The sequence below is a fragment of the Pleuronectes platessa genome, chromosome 3 (genome assembly GCF_947347685.1).
Source record: "Pleuronectes platessa chromosome 3, fPlePla1.1, whole genome shotgun sequence".
Classification (NCBI taxonomy): Eukaryota; Metazoa; Chordata; class Actinopteri; order Pleuronectiformes; family Pleuronectidae; genus Pleuronectes; species Pleuronectes platessa.
The window spans coordinates 13159054-13175860 of record NC_070628.1 but is presented as its reverse complement, the minus strand read 5'-3'; positions in this window follow the sequence as shown (position 1 = coordinate 13175860).

Sequence of the window (16807 nt, the reverse complement as noted above, 5' to 3'; positions counted from 1 at the left end):
AAATCAGGGATAATAGTTTTGAAAGTGAACGATGCAAAAAGCTGAACAGGAGTGAATTTAAACAAAAAAATGAATTCAACGGGTTTCTTTTATGCAAATATTATTTGAGTAAATTTGGGAGTTATTTCATATGTAGTGTTAATTTTCATTTTTTATCTTTTTATATATATTCAAGGTCTTATTTTATTTCAGCTGCAGATTTTATGTTTTCAGTTTCATATCTTATTTTTTTCCCCAAATCCCTTATTTCTTTAACTTTCAAATCGGTTTGTCCCTTGTAGATTGTTATTTTCTCACTTTTACACTTTCAACAGGGAACTGGTGTGGGGGGCATGACATCAACTGAGAGCAGTGGGAAATCCTGATTGAAAGTATAAGGGCCCAGTCACACATCCGCAAATGCAGCAGCGGCAAACCATTGCCTCCTGTTTAGTTCCAATCTGCGTGAGCGAGGGCGTGAACAAAGCGTCTGCTTCCTGTGGCGAAGCAAAAAACGAAGCGTGGCTTCAAGTGGCGCTCAGCTTTGGTGAACTTTACATATGAAATGTGTGACCATAGAAAACCATGACTCTATACCATGCCCCATACACCATATTCACAGTCAAAGCGAAAAACTTGTTTTTGTTTTAGTTGATAGTGACGATGAGCAGTGTGTACCTATGTATCTATGTAAACATGTCACTGCTTTTTAACAGCGGATACTTTGTGTGTCTGTGACAAATTTCCTAAACATATCGTATCTGATCTCATCCTCTTGTGTAACTGTTCCCATTTCTTCACTTTTTGCTGCTATTTGCTCCTTTTTTCCGAGGAGCTCAGTTGAATAATTTTAGTTTTTATTCAGGACCATAACCGAGGAGGGGGATCCACACAGCAGCCATTAGAATAAACAAGAAATGTATCAAGGATAATTAATCACTTGCCAACCCAATCACAAGTCAGTAATCAAGTGTGAGTGCTGGATACGAAGAATAAGACACAAACCAAATAAAACCATGCTGAGGGCCTGTGGGAATCAGAGAGAACCAACCTTGAAAACACCCATCTCGTGTCAGCTGCACACCAGAGGATAAACAGACCAATTTCAGATCTGAGTCGGCCCTCCTGATGATTACAGAGCCTCTAAACAGATTCTCTCGCCAAAAGTTGCATGCCGTCTCCCAAGCGTCACTAACTCTGAATTGTAACAGATTTGACATGTTAGATTTTTACAATTCAAAATCAGAAACAATTTGTTTAAACGTCAAGATTGCGGTACTGCCCAACAGTGCAGGAAAAGCAACTTAATGGCAGAGCCTGCCAAGCTAACTGCTCTAGGGAATGGTCTCATCAGTCCACCACATGGATAATTACAAACACAGTCCCCAGCACAATGAATCACAAAGCCTTAGGTGGACTTCTCCCATAGTTTCACCATGGGGTTGATGCCTTTGTTCAGAGACATGAAAAAAACTAGTGAATTACCTCACATGAAATTCTGAGATCAAATGTAGTCACAGGTTGTGATGGTGGAATGTCCGTTACTCAGATGTGGATGGCAGCGACAACCGAGATAGACAGCCAGTATTTCTTGAGAGTTTCCCAAAAATGTCTTGCAATGAAAGAATGTGCAAAACAATTCTTGGGACAGCTCTGTTGTTTGAATCTGCACTCAAACTGAGCAAGTTGTGTCACGACCCCCCTTTCCACATAGGTCCAAGGGTATTGGTTTGGTAGTTTTAATGTAATCCTGCTGACAAGACAGAATATGACCTCCTTGGTGGAGGTAAAAAGCTGTGGTGTCTAAAACAAGGATTGCAGTTTGTTTATACATTAGCAGCAACGTATACTTTACTTTAAACAACTTTGCCCCCAAAGCTCCTCATGAATATTTACGTATGTATTATACTAGGGGTCTCTGTCAGAAAGTGAAAAGCTTAGTAAAACTCAGAGATGGTTGGATACAAGGATGAAGAACAGCTCTGTCAGTCGGTCACCATGGCCACATCATTTGTGAATCGAAACCTGCTCTGTGACCTTGGCTTTGTTCTTCTCCTCAGACTGCAGGAGGATGTGTCATTTTCAGCCAAAGACACCACATGCTACATATCTCATACAGACAAGTAATCTTCTTTTCTGCTAAATTCAGTCCAGCAGTTTGTATTGCTTAGGTTCAGACAAACAGAATAATCCACCCATGGCAACTGGCCCACCCTATTTCTATTTTCGCCCTTTTTCATTATCAGTCTGATGTGATTCATCTCTAAATTACATTTTGGGAATTTTTCAGAAACACCAATAATGAATTTCATAGAGCCAGGTCAAATTAGTTTCACAGCCTTATTTTATTATCAATAAGACATTACTTTGACTGTGATGTTTACACGACTTGGTGATAGAACATTAAATTCCACTTGGTAATTGCCGTATGTGGATGTCACAAAATGCTGTGAAAACTCCAATAACAGATAATAATGTGATTAAGACATGAACGTGTCTACATAATGACGAATGCTTTGTATCTACATAGAGCTTTTCTAGTGTTGGTGACCACTCAAAACTACATTACAGTTTCCCATTCAGCCATTCATGAAGTGAATCTCTTTATCACACGCTGTCAGCAGAAGTTTGGGTTCAGCATGTTGCACTTCGGCATGCGGAACGGGGATCGAACCGCTGAGCTTATGGACGACCTCCTCTACCTCCTGGGCCACAGCCACACAATGTGACTAACATCTCAAAACTCCTTGTGTCTTAATTTGATGATTGCTTATTCTGAGGATGACCTCATTTGGGTTAAATTGTTCTCAGGACAGTGTCTTATTCAGACAATTGTCTTGATCAGATTAACATCAACCTGTAAACGAGTCCTTTCCAATGCATGTGCCAATGCTGAGGAACATCTTGGAGATTTAAAATGATGTGGATACTCTCTCATCTTGCTTTCTAGTATTTCTTGGTACAATATTTCCAAGTGCACTGAGCAGATGGAAGATTGAGTGCTTTTCCCCCCTGTTGCCATGATGACATGTTACCTGCGTTGCATTGACAAGGTTTTTTATTCCCCTCATACACATGCTCCACTGCTACAACGTTCATGGTACAAAAATGTCCTAAGCAGATGGAAGAAGCAAATTTGTTACAACATGTATGCACAAATGCATGAAACAAATCAGGCACGGTGTGTGGAGTTTGCTGCAGCTTGTTTGAATTTCATAGGGATTTTGGGCCTTAGCAGAGCTTTGGGCTATAGTTTAGTTTAGAGTTGGCTGTGTGCAGCTTAAGGCAGTTTCACACCACTTCTCCAAACTTTGATATTCAACAGGTCTATTTTCTCTCTCTCTCTCTCTCTCTCTCTCTCTCTCTCTCTCTCTCTCTCTCTCTCTCTCTCTCTCTCTCTCTCTCTCTCTCTCTCTCTCTCTCTCTCTCTCTCTCTCTCTCTCTGTTTTCATTCATCATCGAACATGAAATCGCACGATGAAGAAGAATTGTCACCTTATTATTGATCTACACAAAGTTAGCAGCATTTTCAGCTCAGAAAATCTAAGTCTCAGTTAATTGATGCGCTTTTCAAATCTCAAATCTTGTCTGCTTTGAATAAGTCAGAAATGCTCCGTCTCGCTGTCTTCCACAAAAGTCTCATTTTTCAACTTTTAAGCTTTTCATTAAGAAGGTTGACATTTCTGTTTGCCTCCACTCTATAAATGCTGGTTATGTGAGCAGCCTGGCACACCAACCTGTTTCTGTCGGCTTCTAACTGAAGTCCCAGTTACATAAAATAAGTACAATGTGGGCGACAGACAAACTTTCCACCTTTCTTTGGTATGCCTTCTTCTACTGACTGAGAATGTTGACGTCCAATGAGGTGATTGATTACTGTTTCAAAACGTTATTTCTCAACATCCCATGATTCCTTAGAACAAAAATATAAACTTTTAAACGTTTTTTAGAGGATGTTGGCAAAGGAAAACATCCTCAAACTGCAAACTGCATTTAAACTAAGTTTAGTTGAATTCATCACTCAAGCTCTGGATGAGCTTCAGTGCTCATCAGTCTCCCTTTCAACACACACAATCAACAAAGAACACAAACACTGTTTCTGTTCTCTCCTCACAGGGTAAGAATGGATCTACTAAAAACGTATGGATTTACTATAACGCAAACTGTTCATCTTATCAGCTTCTAACTTGCTGAAGAAGGTGCAGTGTAGATTTTGGACTTGGACCTAGATTTGGACACGCCTTATGTTTATACCAAGCTGAATTACAGAGCTTTTATTCCGAAAAGATGTGAACTTGGGCCTGAAGATTGTGTCTTGGTAACACTACTCTGAAAAAGCCGACATGCAATGTATGTAAAAACAACACAAATTTGGTTAATCACTCCATATCATATAAGCCACACGTGAAAAGTAATACAAATATGATCTGTTTTCAAAACATGGACTACAAAACTTTCTTTGCTGATAACCAGGTAGGAAAAATGTTACTCTGCACGGTTTATGAACCAGCGCACATCAAGAGGAAGCAAGAAGGTTCGGCTGTGTGGATCTGTGTGGTACTCCAGCTTCCCCCCACAGTCCAAAAACATGCAGACAGTGTTGTGCAAGTTCACTACTCTCATGAACTAGTTCAAAGTTCAGTTCATACAAGTGAACATGAATAGTTCACGTTCGCAGTTCACCATTTAAATTCTGAACTAGTTAATATTTCAGTTCATTTCATAGTTTTAAGGTGGACAGTGAGAATGAAAGACTTAACTTGTTAAAGAAAACCTTATCCATCACTACCCCTTGCCTTCACTGTCGGAATGTTTATCAGACAGTGTGTAAAATCCCTCAGATAATAATAAGGTGCATCGGATCTCGGATGTAGTTGCTGAGTCTGCGTCTCTGCTTTCTCTTGCCATCTGTATATGAGACCGAGAGCTGTTGTGTTGCAGGTATGGCCTGCCCCTTTAAGGAAAGTTTGTAGTGTGTGACGTAGTGCACCAGGGTATTGTGGGAAAATATGCTAAAAGTGTGTTTATAAGGAGAAGTGACGGAGCACCTAGAGGTGATGCGAGTGTTGCTCCTGCTGTATATCCGAGAAATAAAGTGGCCGCATTCCAAGTAAAGAAACATCTCCTCCTCCTTCTTCACGGAGCGGTCCGGACGGCTGGTTACCGGCCAGACAGCGAGCCAAGATAAAGGCCAATGTATGCTTCTGCGTTTTGACGGACACGGACAGATAGGACCGCCCTCTCCAACGTGGAACGCCCTCTCCGTGCCTCTCCGAGGCTCCTCGGAGAGCTTTTCGTGCCGCGCTCATTTTTCTAACTATACGTCGAAATGACGGACAGCCCACGGATAGCACTTGGCTGTGATTGGTCCGCTAACGCCAGCATTTCGGAATGGAAACTTCCTGTTCCATTCCCTACATCACAATAAACCAAAATCACAACTACGACTCTATGATTAATGTGACAAGTGTGTTAAGCCAGCGGCGTTGTCCGGCTGACGGTGGCTGGTTAGAGCACTTACAGCATGTGTGTACGGTCACATACGGTTATAACGAACTTTGATAACGGGGCTAGCGGGCTAGCCACCATGCTAACTGCGGTGGGAACAGCGCAAAAACCCGCTGACTTTAATCCCACGGCTCATGACACTGTTTCTCAAACACCGTCAGGTTAGAAGCAAACACTTGGTAGTAGCTAGTATCGGGTGTCCGTGCTGACTGTGTGTGGAAGCTGGGGGAGCTAGCTGCCTCCGTGTAGCTTCAAGCTGTTGCAGCTGTTGAATTAGCAACGCAGTTTGGAAACAAGACCGGGGAACCGCTGCGCTAAGACACGATAACAAAAGCATTTTGACCCGCTGGGTGTCACTTTATTCAGCAAAAACTGTCGCGTCATCAACATCCTTTTTCTGTTAGTTGCCATCGTTCACTGTGTGTGAGGAGCCGGGAGGACGTAAATAAACCAGCGTGGACTTCTTCTATATACCTCATGAGGTAGGCTTGTCTAAGCTCGACTTCCGTTTCGCCATCTACTGTTCTGGCGGTGAATTGTTTTCACAATAAAAAGGCTCATAGAACTATAAATCAAAAAGGGTCCGTCCGATCCGTCCGTCCGTCATTCCGAAACGGACTCGGAGAAGCATACTGAGGCCTTAACCAGTGACAGGGGCGGCTCCTGGTACAGGAGACATAGGAGACTGATTTATCATGACGTGACACATGCAATGTAAAACAATACATTAACGTCACACCATCATCCTCTAACCCCGGGGACGCACCGGAGGTAGAAGCGCTGTGAAAAGCGCTCCGCCTCCTTTCCTCGCCCATGTTAAATACTTTGGCTGTTCGCACCGGCAGCGTAGTGCCGGGAAGAACCCGGAAGCGCCGCAGCCACACACACAAGCACATAATCTCCTGTGGGGGGGGGGTGGCGGCTACAGGCTTGCGTAGGTCAGTCACCTTGAAGACCAGCATCATTTACCCCTGAACCAGCGCGGAGAAATGATGATGAAATGTAATAAAAAATGTTTTAGTATAAAATTAAATATAAAATTTTTTAATTAAATTAAATATATATATTTTTTAATTAAATTAAATTGGGGGAAAAAAAAAAATGCGCGCGCACATCCTGCGCAGAAGCCTACTGCGCACATCCTGCGCAGAGGGCTACTGCGCACTTCCTGCGCAGAAGCCCATTGCGCACATCCTGCGCAGAAGCCCATTGCGCATATTATGCGCAGAAGCCTACTGCGCACATTCTGCGCAGAAGCCCATTGTGCAGGAATTGCGCGCGCTGCTTTTTTTTTAATTAAAGTAAATTTGTTCCTGTTTTTATATTTAAATTAACATAGTGTAAGATATTTTGCATTTAATAGGAGAAGTCCTGCCAATTTTAAGATTAACATATTGCCAGCTTGAAAACGGGAAAGAGTGGGATTCGAACCCGGGTCGCTCTTTTCAGAGACCGAACGCTTACCGACTAGAACACTTCAGCTGGTGGTTTCAGCACTGAACTAAGCACATTAAGACGATGGACAAATTATCTTGTGTGTGTCGGTGAGAAAATATTTTTTACTTTACTACATATATTTGACAGCCTTACTTAACTTTGATATTTTCGGCTTTTAGATACTGGATGAAACCTATTGTTAGAGAATAAGCCAGTGGGGGGGGGGGGGGGGGGGGGGGGGGGGGAAGTTTCCAGATTCATTCACTATATGGCTCAACAGTAGCCTGGATGCCAGACGAACTTAACCCCGCCCACAACATTTTAGGTCGGGCGGTTCGGTCTGGAGTCGCTCCGTTGGGAACAATCAGATTGTCAGGGCGGGCTTTATACGATGATTGACAGATGATCAACGGTAACGTAATCAACCACGTCATCAAAGTGCCCTTGGGTTGAATTCGTTTTCAACAAACATGCCTGCCGCTGGCGAGCTGAGATGTGTAGATGCTGCCATTGAGTCTGTTTTAGAAGACATCGACAGCGCATTCATTTTGAAAGAGGAACACAGAACGTGGAGGCGACGCCAAAGCACCGCGCTAATCCCTATCGCCCCGGCGCTTGGCTGTTCACAACGGACACTGAAGCGACGCTGAACCGCCGGGCAGCGCTAATAATATCACCCGTTGATCCAGTAGATCGCTGCACGGCTTTGTGCCAGTCACACCGGAGGCTGAAGCACCGCGCTGCGCCAAGGCTGCCTCGCGGTGCTTCAGCCTCCGGTGTGACCGGCACAAAGTTTTAACATGGGAGTGGATGGGAGCCAGCTGTTATTTAAGGCTTGGCGCTGCGCTGAAGCGTCCGGTGTGAACCCGGCACAATGCGTTGCTTAGCATACGTCACATATTACGTTGCTCTGATTGGTTGTAGGTCTATCCAATTGAGCGAAGAAGAATTTTACTTCCTGGTCAGTTGAAACACGCCCCATAATCACAGCCCAATGGAGCGGTCTCAGACTCACATTCTGACTAGAATTGTGAGTCTGACAACGTCAGGCTAGCTCAACAGAGCCTGATCCATGAAGCTTCCTTCTACCAAGTTGTGTGGTACGGAGCCGAGACACTGGCCAGAGAAGAAAACACTTGGAATACGTTGCTTGTTTGGTGTGCATATGTGTGCCATGGGTGATGGGTAACGTAGTGATAAGTCTAGTTAGTTGGTTTCGGTTAGGCTAAATCGCGGACATTTTACGGGCACTGAGCAACGACTTGGTGAAAGCATTCGATTTAGACAGCGTCTCTCCTGAGGAGAAAGTATTGAAATGTCCCAAGGGTCAGTGAACAGGTAGGGGTGGGGCACGTGAAAGTTCTAGGCCAATGGCTGTAGGGTTTTGTGGGATGCCAGGCTCTCATTGGCTAATGAGTTGGCGTATCAAGGGTGAATGAGGAAGGGGAGTGAAGAATACAGTGGTGGATGAGAGGAAGAAGCGTGTCGTGTTCGCTGGACTTTAATAAAGTTACACATAAAGAGAGACGTTTCCTGTCATCTATACGCCAGGACGCTACAATATGAACGTGTTCACCGTTCATAATCATTATTTGTCATTGAGCTGCGTTCAGTTCATCGTTCTCATAAAAGTGAACGTGTTCATTGAACGCGTTCTTTTGCGTTCGTTCATGCACAACACTGCATGCAGACTGGGGCAATGGTGATCGTAGACTCTATATATATGGAGAACCTCACAATTGTCTCAAAATAATCTTGCAGAACCCCGCGACAGTCCTCGATCTATGCAGGAATGTGTCATAATTTCATAAAACTTTGACATAAAACACCAGCTGCTGCCGTCGTTTAAAAAAAAAAGGGGAAATTGCATCCATGTGCTTCGTCTGACAGGGTCTCTGCACCGGAGAGATAATGAATGATGATCAGTAAGTGTATGAAATGTCACTATCCAGTGCAACATTTTCTGTTTCAAAGGATGCTGTGGATACTGCATCACTTGGTTTGACTGTTACCTGTAAAATGCACATGCTAGAAAGAAAATTATGTCTTTGCCTTCAATTGAATTGTCCACTGCCCCCTCCCCCTCCCCCATGCAGCTTTACAACATATAATTAAGAAGAAAGTGTCATACATGTGGGTTTTTATCACTCAGTTGGATCTTGATTCAAGCCGTTTGCTATAATGTCAGATGTGTATTTATAAAACAGAATGCTTGGTTACATAAAAAAAATAAAGGTTTTCATAAAAAAGTACCCGATTTTTTTAAGCTGATAATGTAGTAATATTTCTATAATATTTATGAATAACTGACTCAAAACTTAGGAATTCAGTGCATTATTATTTCTTATTGCATGCAAAATGGATTTTTTGGGGGGAGATAAATCAAGTTTCATTTCATTGAAAAAACAGTGTTCTATATGTTCAATGTCTATAGGTTTCAGACTGTTGTTGACTTTTACACATTGACATCAGAATATTAGAGATCGGCTTTCTCAGGAAAATCTAATTAGTTATTTGGTTAATGGATGATTGCTTTTTACCAGCCAATGTAAATAACCTTCTAAGAAGACATATCCAATCTTTTTAATGAAAGTTATTATAAGGACCCCAGTGATATCAAATGCAAGTTGATATAAGAATGTATTGAAGTGCTCGTGGAAATGTTTTACCAATGTGTCATCAGGCAAAGGCGACTCAGAGAGAGGAGCTGGGAACAGACAGCGAGGGACAGTCAGACAGAGAAACAGCTCTCAGGTAAGTTTGTAAGTCTTTGGCTCCGAGTAATGATGTCAAAGTCCGCTCATATTTAGACTAGTAAAGAGTAAAGACATTAGTCTGAATGTTGTGTGGAACTGGGTAGTTATGAATATTGAAAACACCTTATTTGTATTATGGTGTAAGATTGTTCAGGGTCATTGAGAGTCCGATCCAGGTAGAGAGCCAGGTAACAGATAGGGCCAGAGGCAGAAAAGATCATGAGGAGCGCCAACTGTAAGATGACAGATCCACACCTGCCTGTCATGTAAAGAGGTGATTTCAACGTTTTACTTGTTTTTTTTCTTTCTTTAATCTAAACGTTGCTTTACAGAGGAGGAGGGAAGCTCTGCGCGGTGCTCTAGTGAGGCAGGTAGAGGAACAACCACCAAGCTCCCATAAGTGTTGATGAACGTTGGAAGACCAGGATGGAATGAACTCCACTCGAGGAGAAAGCCTGGGAAACAGGTGGGTTTTTAGTTGTAAAGTGTTTTAAAGACAGGGCAGATCTAATGTGAAATGGTATAGGTTGTTCCTATGGTGTGATATGGTCTCTTTCTTGCCCTAGTGAGCAGGCGAGCAGCAGCATTTTGGATTAACTGCAGGCGTTTAATGGATAATTGGTCTATGTCTACATACAGGGAATTGCAACAGGCAGAGTAGGACTACAGGGTTTATGATATTATCAAAAATAATAAAAAGAACCTGAGGCCTGTGGTAGTTATTGGAGACCAGGTTAGACAGACGGCTCTGTAGGATTTAATAAGATACTCTGAGTTTGTTCTTTGTCCACCTTCTCTCTGCCTGCCGACATGCACGTCTGAGGACGTGGGTAGAGCCACGGCCCTTAAAGTGCTGAAGTGAGTTTCATCCTCAAAGGAGCAACAGAGTCCAGAGTGCTTGTGCAGGTTGCTTTGTTATAAAATTATATTAAAAATACTTTATACATTATGTAAAGGAACAACATGTTCTTCTGGCAACCCGTTGGCATTGAAAAAAATACACCATCTTGGTTTAAGCTTAAAAAAAAAATGACATTAACAGAGAAAAGCAGGTGAAAGAAACCTTTGAAAAACAAGACAAGATAAAATAAGATTATGTTGATTGAGAAGTAATTATTGGCTGCATATACACAAATACATACTTATTTTGAGACTGCATACTTCCACAAGGGCTTATAGCCTATTTCACCATGTCAAGGCAGTGTTTTCCATACATTACCTAGAATGTGACGGCACACCACATTCTCATTTGTCCTGCCAAAGTTTCCAAATGAACAAATAATTAATATTTGCACTTCTCTCTAACTTGACGATTTGTTCAGTTGCCGCATTGTAAAGCTGTGTGCAGCGTTATTTGCTACTTGCTCATTTGTGCTTTTGTTCATAAAGTTGTTATCGTCCAAGCAGACAGTCCGACCTCATAGTTTCAGCTGCCGTGTGAGCATACCACGCCATGCAGTTCTCTCTCGGGCGAGAACTTCTCTTTCTCTTGAAAGTTATGATTGTGTACGTGCAAACCTCGTGTATGGAAACCTCATTTAAGCTTCCGTTGAACTTCAAAAGGCCTGATGCTTGTTGGATATTTCAGATATGAGTCAGATATGAGTCATCCTTCAACAAAACTATCTTCATCTCAGCACGCTAAAAAATATATATTCGTTGTTTACATTATTTCTCAAATGTCAAATGTTACGTTTGACTCTTGTCACATGTCAAGTGTTCATTCTAGCTGTGGGTTCTTCCACCTCCTGAGAGAAATATCAGGCTCTTGAGCTGCCAAATGATCCTCTATGTCCCGAAGCTCTCACTGACTGTCTGCCAGCCTGCTGGTGTTTGCAGGATGTTCACAGTCGCCTGCAGCAGCCAGAGTTATGCTTTCAAAGTGAATGCAGTAAAAAAAAAAAAAAAATTACTATCACATAAATTAAGCTTAATTGTAGGAAAAGAAGAAAAAAAAGCACCAGTATTATTGGATATTAAAGTGGAGACCTTAATTCAAGAAAAAATGACTATATAAAAAATGTAGAGTTAAATATTCTATGAGATGAAAGTCACAGGTTCATGATATGTTTTAGTAATGCGCACCCCTCTTATTTGCCTCAGGATCAGTTATCTCATGTTGCCTGTTAGCCTGCCACACTCGGCTCTCCTCTCTATTAGCTAGCTTTGAGCTTATCAACCACAGCTCATCTCAGGCTACTCTGCCTCTGCTCCACAGCTCATTTTCCTTCCTGTGGTCCAGACACAGAGCTCCACTCACAGCTCGTCCTTTCGGCGGCTCTGCCCTGTAAACCAGCATCTTTACAGCCTCACCCTTCACCTGTTAGATCCCTCACATCCCAAATAAATCTCTACTTGATCCCTTGTGTTTGAGTGTTATATTTGGTTCTCTCATTATGACATAGACTATATAGGGTAGCTAACGTAACAGTTAACTTACTGATTCATTTGATTTCAAATGACTATATATGACTAATGGCACTCAGTAGAGCTCCAGGCGAGAGCTCATACCTAGCCAAGCACCAAAGGTCCCCTTAAATTCAATCAAACTGCACTGAACTTGTGGCATTAATGGGACTTCTTTAAATGCAAGCTCTTATTGAGTGAGGCATACATGTGAGCTAATATTGGCCTAGAGCTTGTGCTGGAGTCACAGCTCTGCATTTTTTACTGAAGGTTATGACACTGTTAAAAAATATCCAGTATGCCGTAACATGGAGCTTCTATATACCAGGCCAGTAGCAATAAACCCTTGTGGAGAACCAGGACCTGAGAGTTGTGTTGACCTGTGTTTGTGTGTCTCAGTCAGCGCTGTAACTGCCGGTTTCCTTCAGATAATTGCCATCAGTAATAATAATCATCCGTCAGTGAGGTTGGAAAAGTGAAAGGTTGTAACTATGGAAGCAGTCACAAGATATGTATTTACCCTCCTCCAGAGCGAGATTGCAACTACTGAACCTTAACCTTTTGTTTGTAAACCCTTATTCACATGTTGACATTAAAGGTTTAAATTGCCAAACTTTATTGAGTTCTTGTTTCCATACACATGTAGCCTCCAATTTCCAATATGATAACACAATGCTAAAAGGTTCTAACATATTTATCATCAAACATTTTAAGTACAGTTGATGGATGGCTGCTATCATGAGGAAAGATTTGCGTAATTGACCAACAAAGACCTGGTCTGAAGTCAGTAGCTCAGAGTTTCTGTTATTTCAAGGGCATTTTATAGAGATGGTAGTAAACTGGGATCCACTCCATCTGCAGAGAAGCTTTCTCTGATACTCCCTGGCTGACCCCCCTTATATCAACAACCTGCTAGGTTGCAACCTTTTTTGCCAAGTTATGCAAGCAGTGGATTTGGATTTTTCGAATTGCCGATGATATTCATTCATCCAAATTGTTTGCGGCCAGACGTGAGCCGCGCTCTCGCTGGCAACAACTCAGCCTCACAGAAGAGAAACGACACATGCAGTACCTTCAGCAGTTTTCTATGGAAGGAAGCCTTCCCCTGCTGCTCAGGTTTTTCACTAACATGCATACACACAATCACGCGGTCTGGTCACGCTTAGTGTTGTGTTTCTGAAGGCCGGCCAAGAAAAAATAGGTTTTCACATTCTGCTCCCGTCGATGGCATTCAATCATATTTTATTTATATAGTCCATATTCACAAATCACAGTTTGACTCGTTGGGCTTTAACAAGGTGCAAAAGATACCACGTGTAATGGAGAACCTCAGAAAAATAAGTGTATTTACAGCATTGATTAGAAGAATTTATGAATTATTGTCAAGTAGTCTTGTCACATATACATAAAGGCATTCAATAAATTTATAAACTATCTAGCACTCCATCAGGAATATTATAATGGTTATACTCTGGACCAGAATATAAACCTAAAACTCAGCTGACACTGTTGACCAGAAAGCTATGGTACAGACAAGGTTCTTCCCCAGGTACTGGGACTGAACCCAATACATTAGAGGGAATAACCGTCCGAGTTAAGTAACCTTGCTCAATATTGGGGGCCCTCAGTAAAGTGACAACTGGATGGCTCTACTGTGGTAGAGGCACAAACTGCATCTTATCCTTAGAGTCAATTAATTATAAGTGATATGTTGAAAATGTAATAAAAGAAAACAGAATTATGCTCAGCCTATACCTCTTCAGCATGGGGCTACAGAGAATACCTCAGTCTGGATAAGGACACTGCCACACAATAACTGGATCTACAAGAAACCTCAGTAGATTTGCAGGAGAACAACAAAATCCATCTTTCTCTTCATGTCTCCCTTACCTGCAAAAACACAGAATCCACACATCCTCCCAACCTCAGAAAAAAACTTTCTTAGGAAATAAGCAGCAAGGAGAACCTCTGAATGCCTGAGTTTTACTCCTTCTGGATCCTAAATCTCGAGTACTCCACACTTGACTACTGATCCGTCTCTTGCTGGTTTCCTGTTTTAATTTCCATCCTCTCCTGTCACCCACTTCATTTTCTCTCTTTTACCAGTGGCATGCTGAAGTCTACTGACACTTTGGTGGAACCATGTGGGAGGAAATATAAAGACCAAGTTGTAGAAAACTTATCTCATGTAAATCCGTTCTCACAGCCATCTTAGCTGTCAAATCACAAGTCTCAATTCTAGCAGGCTTATGGAAGACAAAATGGGATCAATAACACTGCTCCATGGAGAAATACTTTCAACCTCTTAATGTGATATATTTCCTGGGCTGACCTAAACCTTTGATCCAGGTACGTGATGTGCATGTATATCCACCAACCTTTATTCAATATAGTATCAAGTGCTTTTAAAACAATACAGCCTCTTATGTGCCATTGCCCTTTGGTTTTCATTTTTTGTTTTAAATGACTTGTGTTGACTCACCCTCTATCCCTCTAAAACACCGATTTAAAAAAGGACATGAAGCAGAGATGGGCAGCAAAATCACAGACTGGTGATAACAACTACCTCTTTGTTTCTTCTTGTTTTTCCTGTTTTCATCATCTGCAGCTGCTGTGGAGTTTATCTTGTTAACTCAACTGCACCTTTTCTGTAGCTTCATTCTGCCGTTAATTCTTTAAGAAGTCACAGACTATTTGATTTATATAGCTTTATATTGTTTAATTCATGGAGACTTGCTGCGGGTGCTCATGAACACGTAAATATCGATAGCTATGAACTATGATGACTACTGTGACTGTGAGCAGGAACACATTCAATCTCAAAATGTGCTGTGGTTTCCGGGTTGGCTTAAAACCGTCTGCAACAGGCTTCTTTCATTTGGTGTGTGCGTCGGGGTGTCGCCCAATCAGCAGCGACGTGTACACAAACTGCCATATTAAATAGGCTGCTCACACTATGGATTATAAAGGTCTCTTAATTTGGCAGCTGCTGGTTTGTGTTTGCATCAATTCAGGCTGTTAGAGGAATGTTTGTGTATTTTATGATGAACTCATAAAATAAAAGTAGATATCGTTAGTCAATCAAAACTTGTTTAATGGGTAAAGGCAGAGACTGTAACATCAATTTTATTTTCTGTTTTAAAAAACATTTTCAAAAACATTGCTATCAGAACAGGGTGATCAAAGCCGCACAGTTTATGTTTAAAATGCATTCCGTACATTGAGTTACATGCAGTTTTCCAGTACTCTTTCTACTGCTGTATATTCTTCAGGGTCCTGAATGCGAATTTCTTCTCTTTTGCTTGAGAGTACACACATAGCTGTGTCCTCTGTCCTCTTTCTATCTCTCACGCTCTCTCAGCATCACACGTCTTCACCTTTCGCTTCTCAAACAATCATGAGGTCGGATTCACTTCTCGCTTGGTGACACCTGCGTTCATGTGTTTATACGCTCCGAGGAAAGATTCAATTTGCAACTACCAACTTCAGCACACCCATAATTGCCTTTTCCCCCCCCTGTCGAATAACATGTGTTAAATAATCATGATTTCTGCTATGGCCCATTGCATATAAAGATGAAGAGGTGAACAGTGGTTTGCTTAGTCTTAAAGATAGTGATAATATAATAGCTGACTGACAAAACCAGCATTATGACATACTGTATACTGATGTGGTAAATTTGCCGTTTTAAGGATAACCTATTATAGCGTCCGTTTTCCTATAAAAGGCCGCTAAGAGGCTTAAGTGGGCTCCAGGCTGTTACGCGTCGTACAATGAATCCAAGTCCGGTGATGAATATAGTTTGAGCATTTTATTGCTGCAGACCGAATGACAATTGATGAATGAAAACATGGTTGTTTGACGATGAAGACGACGACGACAACGACGCTAAACAGAAAATATAATCAGGTGCGCCACTAACCCCCTTTCTCCCCCCCCTCCGCTGATCTGACTGCCCAGGTATATAGATTAAGCCACACCCATGTGTCAATCAAACGGAAGTGACATGATCCAAAACAGTGTGACTAACCTTTCAAAATAAACAATAAACAAACAGACCAAATATGCATTTTGGCCCCTACACCTATGGTATGGGAATATTTAACTTCTTTCTTATATTTTGTATTAAGACAATTTATCTTAATCTGCAAAGTAATAGTGTCAAAAATGAACAAATAAAGGTGCTGGACTGAAAGTATACAAGATAATTTGCCAATTGTTTTTGGTAAACCTATTTCATGTACTTTTGACTTTTATTACTCTTTATTCTCTCTGCAAAGCTGAATTTATTTTTGTTTACTCACAATATGGATTTTATATATTTCCTACTCATTAAAATATGCCATACACTAAATGTAAATCAAATCTATTGACAAATATTTATGTTCAAAGAGCTTGTCTATGAAACTTAAGAATAATTTTATCTTCACAAAACAAAATCAACATTGCTATTTCCTACCTCTAATAATTAAAAGATAAGGTTTTGTTTTTCCTTTGTGTGTTAAATTGTTCCTTCATCAATCTCACAGAATTCACATTTCTTATAAAAATCTCTACTCAATAAATATTGAGTTTTTGGTGGGATATTTATTTTGCACTGTTTGTAAGTAATATTTTTTAAATTTTGATTGATTATATATATTTGTGGCAACATAGAATCATATACAAATCATAATCTATCTACAGTTCACCATGAATAGACATTATGGTTGAAATAACAT